Genomic DNA, 15,987 nt, shown 5'->3' with positions numbered 1-15,987 from the left:
TCTTGACATCTACCTTCATTGGATGGCCTGTATCAAATATATTCAAACCCAACAATAACACTTATCATGATTGCCAATGTCAACAAAACTAAAAGGGTAGGCCAGGTTATTAAAGAAAAATCCCTTCACCAAGTCTTGAAAAACAAAACCGATCAATAGAAAATAAATAAATAAATAAAATAAAGAATAATATAAAACATCCATCCAGATCTCGACAACCAACAACATTGAAGGTCTTTGTTGGCTCCATGCAGCAGACCAGCTCACTGTGGTGCTTGTGGGATCCAGAAAGAAACACTTCTCTTACAGAGTCAAACAGTGAGAAGAACAACGGGCTGGTCCTCAGTTGACTCTACAAATACAGATGTGTGTGCAGCTGAGTGACAGGGAGATGAGAGGAAGCTGAGACTGTATCACACACCTTTTTTTGCATTTTTTCTGCTACTGCAGATAATTTTGTCAACTCATAATATATCAATTTTGTACGTATATCAAAAAGTGTTTTTTTTTTTACTTCTAAAATTTTGATTTGAGGGGGCAGGACATTTGTTTGAGACAGATCTTGCTTCCCCATAGAGCCGCCCTGATGATCTTATATCATCTAATATCCCACATGTGTCAATCAGAGAACACAACTGGAATCTCTGGTTTTCATCACCTTCTGGACCCTTGCAAAATTGAGCACTGGTTATGTCACGATCCCTGTCTCGTGCTTCCTGTTTTATTTTGTAGTCATGTCCTGTCTTCCTGACCTCCCTCCTGTGATTCCCTCATGTGTCTCACCTGGTTGATTGCACCACCTGTGTCTTGTTTCCCCTCTCGTATTTAACCCGTGTGTTTTCCCCTGTTAGGTTGTTGGGTCATTGTTGTTGTTGTCGTTGTTGATGATGTCGCTGTCGTCGCTGATTGTTCTGTCTTGTATACTGTCAAGTTCATCAGTCACCGGTCAAGCCTCCAGCCTCACGTCTTGTCTCCGCCCTCACACCACGTCTCCGCCCTCACGCCACGTCTCAAGCCTTCGCCCTCACGCCACGTCCAGCCCCCAGTCACCCAGCTTCAATAAACCTCTTTTGTGCACCTCCCAAAATTGTCTGCATTTGGGTCTCCCACACCATCCTCAACCCTAAACTCTAACATGTTACCAAAAGGAAAGAAAATTGCCTTGTGATTGGAAGGTTGCTGGTTCAATCCTCAGGATTTGCAGGAAGAAGCAGTGTAAATGATTCTAATGTCGGTCCATTTCTGAGGGAAAATTTCCCATGGGCTTTTATTTTGTTAAGGCAATTCTCAGGAGTTGAGGCTTTTATATTGAAGAGCATCCAGTTAAGTTCCTGCACATCTGGCAGGCAGCATTTTGAAGCTCCTGGCTGGAACTGGAACAAGGAACTCTGTGTTTCATTTGTTTGATGTCAATTTATGGGAATCAGTGAACTTGATTGAGTGTTGAGATGAAGGCTATGCTAACAGGAGCTTCTCTCACAACTGTTTCTCAGTCTTGTTAGCTTCTCTACCTCACCACATGAGCACACTATGGGTGAACATGACTAATTTTTGTGGTTCGTTGTTGTGAAGATTGTTTATGTTGCAGATCTGACGTTTAAAAAAAGAGCTAATTTCATTTATCTGTCTTTTAGCACTTGAGGGTTTTTCCTGAAGAAAAGGATGAAACAGACAGTAAATTATGTTAAAATCCTGCTGAGTGCTGAACAGATTAAAAAGCTACTGGAAACATCAGTACACTTCACCTTTGTCTCACCAGGATTGAGCTACAAGCAGCACTGCTGCCTCCCTCATGAACACCACTGAGGTGCCCTTGAGCAAGGCCCTCAGTAGATGAACTGAGCAGCTTGATTTGGTTTTTGTGAACATTATCAGAGTGGTGCTGCAAATGTGAGTCACTCAGGGAGTTTCTTCTGGTTAAATAAAGGTTAAAAAATGGAATATCATCATTGTCAGAATAATAGAAGAATATTTGTGTTCATGTAAACAGCCAAAGACAACTTGTCCTGGATCTCAGTCACATGACTGTTAGTGTCAATAATGTTACCTGAGCAGGTGATTTCCAGGATGGTGAAACCAGGAGAGTTCCATGATCTCACACACTCCTTCAGTGTTGATGTAGACTGAACAAACTCAGAGTCGATGAACCACACGAGTCGTTCTGAGGACTCGTCTCTCTGCTGTGTTGAGACAGCAGAACCACAGTCCAGCCGTCTACATATCACAGCTGTTTCCTTCAGGGTCCAGGACCAGTCTGTCTTTGCTGCTCTCCACTCTCCCAGGTGTTTCACCTCCAGTCTACCAGCACAGTGGTTTGCTCCTCCCACCAACCTGACATCATCAGCATCTGAGCAGAGACAAGAGCATCATTAATACATGAATATGCAACAGGATGGAGGAGGACCTGAACCAAAGCTGCACCTGAGCAGATGAGTCCAACTGATTTGCCAGGTGAGCAGGTGTTTCCAGACCCTGAGCGTCCACAGTCCAGGAGGGAAGATTCATGGCCCTCACACTGGAACACCTGAGCCCAGAATGGAGACTCTGCTGGTCCAAAAAGTGCCCCCTCCAGGACTGAAGGTGTCCCACATCTCAGCTCTCCACACAGCACCTCTGCATCCTGCATGTCAAAGTCCTCTTCACACACTGAGGACCATAGCTGGTTAGATTTCACCTCCAGTCTGCCAGAGCAAAGGTCCGACCCGTCCACCAGCCTGACAGACTCTGAAAAAGACAACAAGAGGCAGATTCATGATGAGAATGAATTCATGTCAACATGAACTCACCTGTTCATGCCTCTGACATGTTAACTAGCAAATCCTGTAAATGAGACAGGAAAAAAGATTTCCAAGGAATTTATCCTCCTTGGAAAAATTCATGTGATTGTTGAAACTGGGAAACAATATTCCTGCTCATTCCAAACTGAACCTAATATCCCAGGATTTAATATCCCACATTTCTAAATCAGAGAACTCAACTGGAATCTCTGGTTTACACAAGTGAACTTGTGATGGGAGGGTTGTCAGTTCAATCATCAGGAGAGGCAGGAAGAAGGAGTATAAATGAATCTGATAGGCTGTTATTGGGGTTAAACTCTGTGAGCTTTTATTTTCTTAAGGCCTTTTTTAGTCGAGGCTCCTAACATGTAGGAATCATTCAAAACTTTGAAGCGCCAAGTTGGAATGAGAACAAGGTCTTCTGTCATTGATCTGTTTGATGCCATGTTCTGTGTTTTGGGTGGGGTTTTTGTATCTGTGTGTGGAGGTAAAGGCTATGCTGACATCGGTCAAGTCAAGTCACTTTTATTTGTATTGAGCCAAATCACTACAAAAGTTATCTCATGACACTTTACAAGTACAGCAGGTCCAGCACCAAACTTCTTCAATGAATCTACACCCAACAATTCTCCATCAGCAGGCACAAAAGCAGTGACAAAAGCCTTCCTTTTAACAGGCAGGAACGTCGAGCAGATCCAGGCTCAACAGGAACGGCCTTCTGCTTTGAATAGCAGGGGGAAAGAGAGCAGGAGAGCAGGACAAGACAGAAAAGGGAGGAAGACAGATAAACAGAAGGAAAGAGAGGGACAGATGTAAAGACAGAGAGAAAGTGGAAGAGACTGATGGACAGATTGGGACGGGGACTAAAAAGAGTTCTGTGGAAATACAACTTGATATTCGGCTTCAATTCCATACGACAGGACGAGGTTGAGGGTGTGACTGAGACAGTGAGTGGGCTCACCTGCAGACTGATGGAAACCAATGGAGTCTAAAACCATGAGCTTTGGTCACAACTGTTTCTCAGTCTTGTTAGCTTCTCTACCTCACCACATGAGCACACTATGGGTGAACATGACTAATTTTTGTGATTCATTGTTTTGAAGATTGTTCATGTTGCACATCTGACGTTTAAAATTTGTGTTTTTATTAAGAACTGATTTCATTTCATTTATCTGTCTTTTAGCTCTGAAGGTTTTTTTCTGAACACAAAAATAAAACAGAGAGACAGTAAATTATGTTAAAATACAACTGAAAGCTGAACAGATTAAAAAGCTACTGGAAACATCAGTACACTTCACCTTTGTCTCACCAGGATTGAGCTACAAGCAGCACTGCTGCCTCCCTCACTACCACCACCATGGGGCCCTTGAGCAAGGCCCTCAGTGGCTGTACTGAGCAGCTTGTGTTGTTTTCAAGAACATTATCAGAGTGGTGCTGCAAATGTGAGTCACTCAGGGAGTTTCATCTGGTTAAATAAAGGTTAAAAATGGGATATCATCATTGTCAGAATAATAGAGGAATATTTGTGTTCATGTAAACAGCCAAAGTCAACTTGTCCTGGATCTCAGTCACATGACTGTTAGTGTCAATAATGTTACCTGAGCAGGTGATTTCCTGGATGGTGGAACCAGAAGAGTTCCGTGATCTCACACACTCCTTCAGTGTTGATGTAGACTGAACACACTCAGAGTCGATGAACCACATGAGTCGTTCTGAGGACTCGTCTCTCTGCTGTGTTGAGACAGCAGAACCACAGTCCAGCCATCTACATATCACAGCTGTTTCCTTCAGGGTCCAGGACCGGTCTGTCTCTGCTGCTCTCCACTCTCCCAGGTGTTTCACCTCCAGTCTACCAGCACAGTGGTTTGCTCCTCCCACCAACCTGACATCATCAGCATCTGAGCAGAGACAAGAGCATCATTAATAAATGAATATGCAACAGGACAGAGGAGGACCTGAACCAAAGCTCCACCTGAGCAGATGAGTCCAACTGATTTGCCAGGTGAGCAGGTGTTTCCAGACCCTGAGCGTCCACAGTCCAGGAGGGAAGATTCATGGCCCTCACACTGGAACACCTGAGTCCAGAATGGAGACTCTGCTGGTCCATAAAGTCCCCCCTCCAGGACTGAAGGTGTCCCACATCTCAGCTCTCCACACAGCACCTCTGCATCCTGCATGTCAAAGTCCTCTTCACACACCGAGGACCACAGCTGGTTAGATTTCACCTCCAGTCTGCCAGAGCAAAGGTTCGACCCGTCCACCAGCCTGACAGACTCTGAAAAAGACAACAAGAGGCAGATTCATGATGAGAATGAATTCATGTTAACATGAACTCACCTGTTCATGCCTCTGACATGTTAACTAGCAAACCCTGGAAATGAGACAGGAAAACACAGATTTCCAAGGAATTTATCCTGAGAGTGAGAAGGAAAATATAGAATTGGAAGGAATTTATCCTCTTTGAAATAATTCATGTGATTATTGAAGCTGGGAATCATGATTCCTGCTCTTTCCTCCCTAAACCATCTAATATCCCACATGTGGATACCAGAGAACACAACTGGAATCTCTAGTTTACGTTATCATCACCACCATTTTCAGATCCTAGCAGTGGCAGCCTAAAGTTGTGATTCTCAAACTGTGGAAAACCCAAATATCTTTTGGAAAGTTAAACAAGTCAAAATTGTTTTGAAACAATGAATACTATAGAAAAAATAGCAAACAATTTTGAAAGAAAATACATATCTGTATCAATCAAGGATGGTTCCAAGTCTGCTTTCAGACAGGAGGTGGAGCAGCTGGTCCACTGGGGCAGTCTGAACCACCTGGAGCTGAACCTGCTCAAGAATGTGGAGATGACAGTGGACTTCAGGAGAAGCCCACCCACACTCTCCCCCCTCACCATCCTCAACAACACAGTGTCTCCTGAGGACATGTTCAAGTTCCTGGGAACCACAATCTCCAAGAACCTGAAGTCCACCTCTAACATGGACACTGTCCAGAAAAAAAGCTCAGCAGAGGTTGGACTTCCTGTGACAGCTCAGGAAGTTGAACCTGCCACAGGAGCTGCTGATCATCTTCTATACTACAATCATTCAGTCTGTCCTGTTCACAGCCATCACTCTGGTTTGGATCGGCCACCAAACAAGACAGGATCAGACTGCAACGAACAATCGGGTCAGCAGAGAGAATCATGGGGGCCGACCTACCTGTCATCCAGGACCTTTATCGGTCCAGGGTCAGGAAACGGACAGGCACCATCTCTGCTGACCCATCACACCCCAGTCACAAACTGTTTGATCCCCTCCCCTCTGGAAGATGCTACAGAGCCCTGGATGCTGAGACCACCAGGCTAAAAACAGTTTCTACCCTCAGGCTTTCAGTCTGATGAACGGGAAATAGTCAGAGTGTCAGGAAATAAAAACAAACATCTGCTACACCAGTAGCTCAATAGCAGGTGATCTGACAGGAGGGAACTGCAAATCACTACAATGGTGATGAAGGAAAAGCCGGCCCTGGCGTTGTTCAGTGTGAAAACCCTGGAAGAGATCGTCATGAGGCCACAGCTCCTGGAGGAGCTGAATGATTTCCAACTCCTGTGTTGTCCTGAGGATGAACTCACGTCACTGCTGCTCGCCTCCACAGAAGAACCAGAGCCAGCGTTTCCCTGATTGATGCTAAGATACATTCTGATGTGTGTGATTCTACAACTGTCTGGTGTGCATCTCAGTCAAACAGCAACAGTGTGTTGGCCTACCTGTGCTGGACCCTGAGCAGCACACACTGGGTCTTCTATTGGAACCTGTGCTCAGTGTGTATTGCTATCAAAGGTGATTCCAACAGAGGCTCCAGCTGACTGCTGCATCAGAGCACTGATACCAAAGACACTGCCCAGCTCCTTACTTTCAAATATTCTCAAACACTATTTCTAATATAATTTACTGTATTTCATCAGTGATCAATGCATCATTTATAGCAGTAATTGGCAACAAGTGGATCTTTTCACTGGAACCTCAGAGTTCACCAGATTGACACACACACTTGAAAACAAGTTCAGATTCATAAAATATTCCAGTGTTTCATGTTTCTCTATGGTTGTCTGATGGTTGGCCTCTGACTCACTCTGACTCTGAGAAAACATGCTGTCCACCTCTGATGCAGCTGAACAGAGGCGCTATGACACTGTTCCATGGTCATCATGGAGGTACTTGCTTCAAGAGTTAGACACATCAGAGTTGCGACACTCATGATCTTCTGATCAGATGAGCAGTTTCCTCTCCTTCACTGCTGCAGACGCATCAGATTGTCAGCACCACATCTCCTGTTTCCTGATATAAAACAACACCTACTTCATAAAACAAGCCTGACCAACTTAACACATTTCATGTCAACTGCATTTAACAACACAGAGATGTTTTGTTAAATCCTACTAGAGGTGAATCTCATCCATGATTCTCCAGACATTTTTTAGGACCTCTGACAGTTTCAGCATCTGAGGAGGCAGACGACAGCGTGTCTGAAACAGAGGGTTTCAAAGTGAAGTCCTCAGATAAATTAGCTGAGTTTCACTGGACTGCTAATGAAGGTCAGAGGAGAGAGAGAGAGAGAGAGAGAGAGAGAGAGAGAGAGAGAGAGAGAGAGAGAGAGAGAATAAAGATAGATGGATAGATCGAACAAGCAGTGTACATAAGAATGAAATTTCATTCCAGAGGCAAAAACACAACACTGCACAACAAAACAGTGAACCCTCCTGAGCTCAGGATGAAAGCAAGCTTTTCCCAGGCATTTAATAAAAGTAAAATCTGACAAAATCTCTGATCTGACTTTTAAATCCATTTATCAAAATGACACTTTTACTGACTTCAGGTGATTTCCTTGCTGTCGTTACTTCTCATTTTTAGGGAGTTTCTTGATCGTCACTCAGGACTTCATCCCCCATGTTTGTGAAGGAAACAGGAAAAAAAGACTGAAAACTGACACACATTCCTGGAATATTAATAACAAACCTGCCAGACAAATCATAAATAGAACAGACAGGAAAAAAGTTAATTCACTTTAATGATAGTTTTGAGTGTCAACTCACTGATCCTGGATCAGATTTGAGTTTAAAGGATAAAAGCAACTGGACTTGCTTGAATGTCTTGAAGAGGCTTCATCATCCAGGTACTTCTTATCTTGTAGTAACTGCAGTACTTCAACCTTTAACTTGGTCATGTTCACACATTGTCACCACATATTTCAAAGCAGGGAAACTGAACTGGTGATTTCAGGCCTGTTAAAAGAACCCTGCAAGTGAATGTGTTGGTCAGACCAGCAGATTGAGGGCCAAGTGTTTCCATGTATTTCTGTGTGAGAAGCAGCGTTGCACCACAGGCTTGTATTTTTGTGTCAAATCTACAAATCTTTGTTCAGTCGTACAAGCAGGAGGAAGGGGAGGACATTGGGTGAGAGTGAGAGTCAGAGGCTGATAGAGAGGAGGGGGGAGGCCGGTGGAGACAAACCACAATCATGAGACGTTCATCAGCACAGACGTGCAGCATTTAGAGAGACGACCTGATAGAAACCTGTTTTTGCTCTTAACTTGCTTTTGCTGGTCTACAATGTTAGAGAGAAGAGAGAGAAATCCACAACACTGGACCAGGCTGATACCAGCGGAACCAGAGCTCCGCTCCTCCAACCTAAAATTAACTTGAGGTCACTCGGTGCATTTTGCTGCTTCCTAACTTGATCTTTTGAAACACATCAGCTTCATTGGGAGAGTGAACAAGAAATGAAATGGTCTCCCTACAAGAGTCACCTTCAAGCTGCTGAGGCAACATGGCTGCTGATCTCTGGTCCTTTTGCTTGAAGCACCGTTGCTTCCTTGGCCGGATACAATAACCCAGTACAAACACTAAGTAAGTGCATTGAACAAATCAACCATTGGATGTGCCAGAATTTTCTTCAGCTGAACAAAGATAAAACTGAAGTAATTGTTTTTGGAGTTGAAGAAGAGCGATTAAAAGTCAGAGCTCAGCTTCAATCAGTAATGTTAAAAGCACAAACCAAACCAGAAATCTTGGTGTAGTCATGGACGCAGACCTGAATCTTAACAGCCACATAAAGACAATTACAAAGTTAGCCTACTATCACCTGAAGAACATATCAAGGGTTAAAGGACTGATGTCCCAACAGGATTTGAAAAAAGCTTGTCCATGCGTTTATCTTCAATAAACTCGACTCCTGTAAAAGTGTCTTCACAGGTCTCCCTAAAATATCCATCAGACAGCTCCAACTGACTCAGAATGCTGCTGCTCGAGTCCACACGAAGACCAGGAAAGTAGATCATATCACTCCAGTTCTCAGGTCTTTACACTGGCTTCCTGTCTGCCAAAGAATTGATTTTAAAAGACTACTGCTGGTTTATAAAGCACTGAATGGTTTAGGACCAAAATTCATTTCTGATCTGCTGGTACGTTTTGAACCATCCAGACCTCTCAGGTCGTCAGGAACAGGTCTGCTTTCTGTCCCCAGAGTCAGAACCAAACGCGGAGAAGCAGCATTTAGTTTCTACGCTCCACATATCTGGAACAAACTCCCAGAAAACTGTAGGTCTGCTGAAACTCTCAGTTCTTTTCAATCACAGCTAAAAACCCATATGTTTACCGTGGCCTATTATTAAATCAAACTTGAGGCCTCTGATCAGTATCTCACACTGCACTGTAACTTCTATCTGCCTGTTTAGCTTCTATCTCTAACTTTACTTAAGCTGCAATGTAACTCTTCTAATTGTGTTGAATGTCTTTCTCTGTCTTTACTTTCTCTAATTATGTTGAATGTCTTTTTATGTTTGTTTTATGTAAAGCACGTTGAATTGTCCTGTTGCTGAAATGTGCTGTACAAACAAACTTGCCTTGCCTTGCCTTGCCTCACTGTTCTGTGTTTGTTCTGCTCAGTGGAGGAAAGAACGAAGGACTGGAGCTCTAAGTTTTTCTGTTCCTACATCAGTGAACACACTTTCTGTGCTGAGAAGGAACCAAAGCTACTAAGGAGGATTACAGAGTTTGTCCTTGCAGGAGTCAGTGACTTAATAGTGTCTAACAAAGGGTTGAATCTGAATGTGACAGTTCCCCTTCAACTTGGGGCCATGGCAGAGTGAACCAAGAACACTGGCAATGGGGGTGAGAGTGGAGCCAACGATGGATTCACAGTTCATCACCTCCACCATAATGTGGACCACCTTTCCTGTATCCAGTTTCAACCTCTAAAGAACTCATTCCCTGACCGGGAATCAAACCCGAGCCGCGGCGGTGAAAGCGCCAAATCCTAGCCACTAGACCATCAGGGACCACACAGAGCTCTCCAACAACAGAGATGATACACAATGACTGTGGTCTCAGTTGAGCTGAGCCACTCAGACACAGTCACCCATTCAAGCTGGGCCTGATACCACACTTCAGTACAGACAGAGAGAAAGAAGACACACGGGATCCTTTGAAGAAAATGCAATAAAGACAGGAAGCCCCCATCACATCGTCAGTGTTTCAGTGACTGGCATTGTGAAGAGACTGAGACAAAGTCATGTTATGAATGGAGGGCTGAGTTGGAGCAGAGAGGGGGCAAGATCCTGGGGGTGGACTGTCTTTGGGAAGCTGAGGTGTCTGGTGGTCTTAGTGGACCCTCTGTAGCTCAACTGAGACCACCAGAGTCAGTGTGACTGTAAGCCTTCAAAGCCAGCATGAAGGAGCTGGTTTTATCTTTGAAGGGGAAATCACACACACAGCTACTCTCAGTTCCCAAATGTGTGTGTCCTCACTCCTCCGTCCTCCTGCTGCCCTCAGAATACAGACACAATTCAACCTGGTAGGTCTGGTGCATAGAAGTGCTCCTGAAAAGATTTGTGTCAGCCCACAGCTGGCTGTTCTTACCTGGAACCTCAAGATGAAACTGCTTCCACAGATTGGAAATGAATCTGATGTTGACTTTTGGACAAATCACCTGTTCATCAGTTCAACCATCACTTCCATCCATTTTCTACTTCTTATCTTATGATAGAAAGGAGTCTATCTGCTGTTTGACGGAGGCAGTTACTGTGAGCTGCTGCATGTCTCAGCTGTGTGTGTGTGTGTGTGTGTGTGTGTGTGTGTGTGTGTGTGTGTGTGTGTGTGTGTGTGTGTGTCAGTGACGTGCGGTCAGGGGAGGCAAGTGAGGCTTTGGAAAGATACTACAAAATTTTATATACATGATTATATACACTACTTTTTCAATTAGAATGTGGATCAGATCAGCTGATTTCAGTGTGAAGTCCATCCCTCCATCCACTTTCTATTCTCATCCTTTAAGGGTCACGGGGGGGGGGGGGGGCGATCCCAGGTGACATTAGACAAGAGGCAGGGTTCACCCTGGACAGGTCACCAGTCCATCAGGAGAAATGAGGTGGTCGGTATCATGCAACCTAAACTAAAAGATTAGTCAGATCAAATTCAGGTTAAAGCAAGAGTCTCCAAATCAAAGTCAGAATTCCTGATGATGTCATCAGGACTTTGACAGTACCTAAAATTCTGTCTTTGATCTCAGGAGGACATGAAAGAAACACAATTGAGGAAAGTATAAGAGAGCACATTCAGCTTCATCAGAAACACTTGAACTGTTGAACAGTAGAATTTGTTTGAAACAGTTTACAACACTTAGTGACAGGATTGAAGATGGAAGATTTTTCTACTTTAAATTTAATTCTAACTTCAAAGTCAAGTCAAGTCAAGTCAATTTTATTTATAAATGCCAAATCACAACAGAAGTTATCACATGACACTTTACAAGTTTATCTACTGAGATCGGTACCCTGGAAGGTATCACCTTGGCCCCCAGCACGACCCTAAGGAACCTTGGAGTTCTCTTTGATGAGGATCTGTCCTTTAATGCCCACATTAAGCAAATTTCTAGGACTGCTTTCTTTCATTTGTGAAACATTGCTGAGATCAGACACATCCTGTCTCAAAAAGATGCAGAAAAACTAGTCCATGCCTTTGTCTGCCTTTTGCCTTGCCTTTGAGAATTCAAAATTCTCCTTCTAACATACAACGTCCTCAACAGTCAGGCTCCTTCATACCTGACAGAGCTCCTAGTCCCCTATTATTCAGCTAGAACCCTTCGCTCCCAGGATGCAGGGTTACTGGTGGTTCCTAGAGTTCTAAAAGTAGACTGGGAGCCAGAGCCTTCAGCTATCAGGCTCCCCTCCTGTGGAACCGTCTCCCAGTTTCGGTCCAGGATGCAGACACCCTCTCGACCTATAAGAACAGACTAAAGACCTTCCTTTTTGATCAGGCTTATAGTTAGGCTGCTTAGGCTGGCCCTTAGATATGCTGCTATAGGCTTAGGCTGCTGGGGGATCTCCCATGGTGCACTGGGCTTCTCTCTCCTCCTCTCTGTCCTCCTGTATGTGTCATACATAAATCATACTCATACGTATTACGAACTCGTCTCCTTTTCCGGAGCCTGAGTTTATTGACTGATTGACTGAAAACGAGCAAACATAATAGTTTGCATATAAACATAAACATAATACAACCTTTTGTTTATTTCTATGATTTTCTTGAGGTTCATTTTACCATTTTTTTAAACTGAAATCGAGGGTTTACTGACTAAAAAAAGGTCCAGAGGCCCACAACAAAATATTCAAATCAATATTTCCATGGATAAGGAAGCCTAACAAGGAAACCAAGAGATGGGAAACAACTTGGATGATAGAAAATTGTTTTTAGTTTATTTGACAGCTGATTGAAGACGTGGGTCAAAACCGACCTGTTAACATAAGAGATGGGAACAGAAAGCTAACACAAGAGGAAGGTTGAAGCTATGAAAAAGGAGTTTGATAAAAATCTTGAACTGACAGTAGAAATATCCTTTTGTATGTTTACCTTTGTTGACAGAAGTCACTTTAGCTTGGCAGTGAAAAGAATCTCTGCTAGCTTGACAAATAAGTGGCACAAACTGGGTTCAAGCTGGACTTTGGACACTGGTATCTGCAACAACTCCCATCAACTCCTAATCTAGCATCTCTGCTGTGCTCAAACTATTTTACAGAACATTTGACAGACCTGTGGAGCAGTGAGGACAGACATGAGTTGATCCACATGATCCACTGAAGCGCCATTTTACCCTGCCACTGAGGTCACCAACATGAGCTGGAGTTGGGAATCTTGAACTGAACCTGGTATCACAGCGACACCTACTGCTGCAAAATGGAACAACAACATTGAACCCAAGTGCAGGATTGGAGGGAGACTGATGGTCGCTGTTTGGGTTTTTGAAGAACAAGGAGGGCGTTGGTTCAAGCTGGATTCTCAGAGACTGTTTCCCCAACCTCTACATTGGCATCTACACTGTCATCCAGTCAGGTGACTGAAGTCATCCAGTCATGTGACTGAAGTCATCCATTCATGTCAGTGATGTCACTTGGCAGGACTGTCATTGCCATCACATTCTAGAAAAGAACCCAGACTCCACATTGACTCCTATCTATTATTGTGTACCACCCTCCTGGTTCTTACTCTGAATTCTCAGAGTTTATATCCAGTTCAGTTCTCAAAACAGATGAAGTCATGAGTGTTGATAAATTTCCTTTTCTCCACTGATTATATGTCAAGGTTTGTGTGTGGGGGTGGAGCCTATCCAAGCAGCCTTCGGACAAGAGGCGGGGTTCATCCTGGATGTGTCACCAGTCCATCACAGGGCCAACACATAGAGACAGACAACCATTCACACTCACAGCCACACCTACAGTCAGTTTAGAGTATCAATCAGCCTCGTCCCCTCTTGATGTCTTTGGACTGTGGGAGGAAGCTGGAGTACCAGAGAGAACCCACACAGACACAGGGAGAACATGCAGACTCCACAGCTGGGGCTCGAATCTGGAACCTTCTTGCTGTGAGGCCACAGTGCTGACCACTGCACCATTGTGTCCCCTGAAAATGCCACCAGATCGTTTGGATTGTCTATAAAATCAAGTACACATGAACATGAAGAGGTTTTCACAGGGCTGGTGGTGCAATGGATAGCGTGACTGACTACTATCAGAAGATTCTTGGTTCAACTCCTGGCTCGCTCACTTAAAACTTTATACTGAGAAGCTTTCACACCTGAAGTGTGAACCACTGCTAAAAGTCACTGAAATCCTCCAAGGTTTCCTCCTTGTCTGCTGTAAACATGAACACATGCATGGATCCTGCTACCTCTCACATGTTAAGCTGGCACTTGACAGTGACAGCAGGAGAACAAAAGAGCTTGGTTCTAACGTAACTTGACAGCACTTTTTAGGGCCTGAGCCAGAAGGAACTTCTGGCAAAGACTCCATTATTTTTCCACTTTTTTTTCTTCTTGCAATCAACACTGCCCAGATTTGATCTGCAGGAAATAAGACTCACACAATTGATGCAGTTTGGTCAGACGGTGCAGACACACTTGACACCCAGAGAGGTGAGTAGGTTTTGGACCAAGTTGAAACTTGTCAAGTATTTGAGACAGAAAATGACAGAAAGCTGTGGCTGTGTTCTGGTTCTGCATGTTTCAGATTTATTCCCCTCCCAGGAATGTCTTATTTCCAGCTCTGCTCTCCCTCAACTACTGTTTAGTGTCATATTTATTTTGCTGACTACTTCATTGACATGTGGTAAAAATGTCTTGTGTTTCCTGAAATTAACTGAGTGCTGCTCAGTAAAGTAGACATGACTTGAGATTCTATTCCTGGTTGGTCCATTTCAACATTCTTATCCTTCCTATAATTGGAAATAAAGTATCAGTCAGGGCTGTACTTGATTAGTACTGCATATAGTACACATCAGTCACTGCCATTACACAGTGGAATGGAAGTTGAAATACTGTTTACCAGCAAGCTGAAAACTGTTGTGGTATTTGACAATTCCACTGTTTCTGAATGAAAATCATGTGAAGGAGAATCATTGAGACATCCTAAAAATGGCTGAGGTCTGCTGAGCTGCAGCAGGTCTGAGCTGCTTTTGATGCCCAGATGATGAGGAGGCAGTGAATGTTGGGTTTGGTGGAGCTGAAAAAAATGCTGCAGGTGTTGAGAGGTCTGCTGGTGTCCAGGACTTCCTCTCCAGTTCTCAGCTTCTCCCTGCAGTTCCCACAAACACCACAACAGTCCTGGAACCCCTGCAGATGGTGGAGGAACATGATGACCCCGATGCACCATCAGGGCATCAAAAAGCAGTCCTGATTATCAAAAAGGTCCCTCCACTCATTCAGGGTCAACTCTAGAAGAAGCTTCTGTAACAGATGAGCAAACACTCTCAACTAGAAATCATGATTTAAACACAATGTTGATTTTTACAATTTCCTTCAATGTTTTAAAAACCATCAAAGTGGACAGAAGCCCAGATGGTCCAAACCTGTTTCCTGTCTCCTGCCATTGTGGAGAGCCTCTGTTCTGTCCTGCTGCTGTCCAGTTGTCTCTACTGAGCTCCTCTGCTGGTTCCACCTTGAAGAGGGTCTGAGCTAAAATTGAACCTTGGGGAACATCAACCTTTGATCTCAGAGTTTTGTGTTTGATTTTAGAATTCTTTCTTTGATCTCATCTGAGACAAAGACATGGAAGCTCAATCTGCTGTTGAGGAGGCCGTGATCGTATAGTGGTTAGTACTCTGTGTTGTGGCCGCAGCAACCCCGGTTCGACTCCGGGTCACGGCAGCATGAGACAAATTTCTTGTGTGTATTGATGGACACAAACCAAGCTGAAATTTCCCACAATGCAACAGGGCGGTGTTTGGTCATTGTTGAGCAGGCGTCAGTCTGACAATGATGTGATATTGTTTTGTTATCACTTGACCAGACCCAAAAGTAGGCTCCAGGTATCAGTTTCTTCTCAATGCTAATGTCTGCTAGCTTAGTCTGCTACTTTGATGGCTCTGACTACAAAAAGGTCCAGACCCCTGGATATGGTGGTTCCTCCCTAAACGTAGATTCTGTCAGCTCATGTTTTGAAATCAACTCACCATGAACATAAGTAGATTTCAATGGACTGCAAATGTGTCTCATTTAATGGTAAACATGTCAAATATAAATTCCATCACCTGAGGAGGTCTGCTGCTGGAATTAAGCTCCAGATATTCACAAGATATTTTATATCTTAAAATGAAGCATTTTTATATTTGATTTATTGTTCATTAGCCTGCTTCATGTGGTGTGATTTTATGTGTCCTATATTGAATCGAAC

The 15,987-nt window shown here is 43.8% G+C and overlaps 1 non-coding gene across 1 annotated transcript; it reads left to right on the top strand.

Annotated features, from left to right (window-relative positions):
- The first annotated feature begins 15,389 nt into the window (after positions 1–15,389).
- trnah-gug (transfer RNA histidin (anticodon GUG)) lies at positions 15,390–15,461 on the top strand. The gene has a single exon. It is a non-coding gene; the product is annotated as a tRNA-His (tRNA).
- The last annotated feature ends 526 nt before the right edge of the window (positions 15,462–15,987 follow it).

The sequence above is a fragment of the Aulostomus chinensis genome, chromosome 4 (assembly GCF_037954235.1).
Source record: "Aulostomus chinensis isolate RoL2024-O1b breed Wild chromosome 4, RoL_Achi_v1.0, whole genome shotgun sequence".
Classification (NCBI taxonomy): Eukaryota; Metazoa; Chordata; class Actinopteri; order Syngnathiformes; family Aulostomidae; genus Aulostomus; species Aulostomus chinensis.
This window is presented reverse-complemented; position numbering and strand designations above follow the sequence as displayed.